Genomic DNA, 1,421 nt, shown 5'->3' with positions numbered 1-1,421 from the left:
ATTAATGATTTAAGTTTATTTATTAAAGCTAGTTATTAAATTTATTTTTACTTATTTAAAATTATTTATTAAACTTATTTAACCCTATTAAATTTATTATTATTTAAGATTATTTATTAGATGTCATTATTTATTTAATTTATTATTATTTAATTTTATTTATTAAGTTCATTTAATAATTTGTTAAATGTTTTATTATTTAACAAATTATTATTTAAGATTATTAGATGTCGTTATTTATTTGATTTATTTTTATTTAATTTTATTCATTAAGTTCATCTAATAATTCGTCAAACGCATTATTGTTTAAATCATTTAAATTTATTCAAAGGCATGGAAAATCGCCGCCGACTCACTTTTGGCTGGCCTCCATCTCCAAAAGCGCGGAGAGCGCAGACGTCCCTTTCTTCCCGAGGTTCGGCACGGGAGCCGGTGGTTCCAGCGGATGCGACGCTGCGACCGGTGGTCCGGTCACTTTACCTTTCTAAATGTAATAAACGAGACCCACGATGGAATTAACGAAGAATTAATCAATTGTGGAGAAATATGTAAATATTTGCGCAGTTCGCACCGCCGCCACTAGCTCACCCGGATCATGCGATCCGACCGGTGTCGCCGGCGGATGCGGTTCAGCCCTTCCACGAAGCGGATGAAACCGTCCAACAGCTGCCATTCCTCCTCGTCTGACCGCACCTTCTCGCCGTAAACATCACAGTGCGCCTCGCCTTCCATTATGCGCTTGGTGGCGCCAACGCAGGCTGGGAGCAGCAGGAAGCGCGTGCGCCAGAACTTCAGCGACTCGATCAGGCTGCGTGGGTTAGAAAACGATACGAGAAAATGTAGGTTGTCACCGTTATTGCGCATCCATTGACCACAGAGATTCAATAGATACCTAGAGAGGTGTACCTGAAATCCTCCGATCCGGCGGAGCAGATGTATTGATCAAGGTAATTCCACTTGTATTCCTCCAATCGTTCGTGCGAAAACTCGACCCAACAGAGGAAGAACTCGGAGTCGGAGTGCGAAGGGCAGAGGCTGTAAGTGTAGTTGATCTGAGCCGATTCGTATGGATACCTGGTTTAGACAATTGGAATAATCGATCGATCAATCAATCAATCGATAAAAATATAATCAATAAAAATATCGGAACAAAATTAGATTTAGATTTAGAGGCTGAATTTAGAATTAGATTTAGAGATTTCATTTAGAGATTGGATTTAGATTTAGAGGTTGGAATTAGATTTAGAGGTTGGATTTAGGTTTAGATTTAGAGGTTAGAATTAGATTTAGAGGTCAGTTTTAGATTTAGAGATTTGATTTAGAGATCAGATTTAGATTTAGAGGTTGGAATTAGATTTATACATTGGATTTAGGTTTAGATTTAGAGGTTAGAATTAGATTTAGAGATTGGTTTTAGATTT

At 37.6% G+C, this 1,421-nt stretch overlaps 1 long non-coding RNA gene across 1 annotated transcript; it reads right to left on the bottom strand.

Annotated features, from left to right (window-relative positions):
- Nucleotides 1-332: 332 nt before the first annotated feature.
- On the bottom strand, nucleotides 333-1,107 carry LOC121918621. Its single transcript, XR_006101272.1, has 3 exons — nucleotides 907-1,107; nucleotides 589-808; nucleotides 333-484 (listed from the first exon to the last, which is right to left on the bottom strand). It is a non-coding gene; the product is annotated as an uncharacterized LOC121918621 (long non-coding RNA).
- Between the last annotated feature and the right edge of the window lie 314 nt (nucleotides 1,108-1,421).

This window comes from Sceloporus undulatus, unplaced genomic scaffold, assembly GCF_019175285.1.
Source record: "Sceloporus undulatus isolate JIND9_A2432 ecotype Alabama unplaced genomic scaffold, SceUnd_v1.1 scaffold_20159, whole genome shotgun sequence".
Classification (NCBI taxonomy): Eukaryota; Metazoa; Chordata; class Lepidosauria; order Squamata; family Phrynosomatidae; genus Sceloporus; species Sceloporus undulatus.
This window is presented reverse-complemented; position numbering and strand designations above follow the sequence as displayed.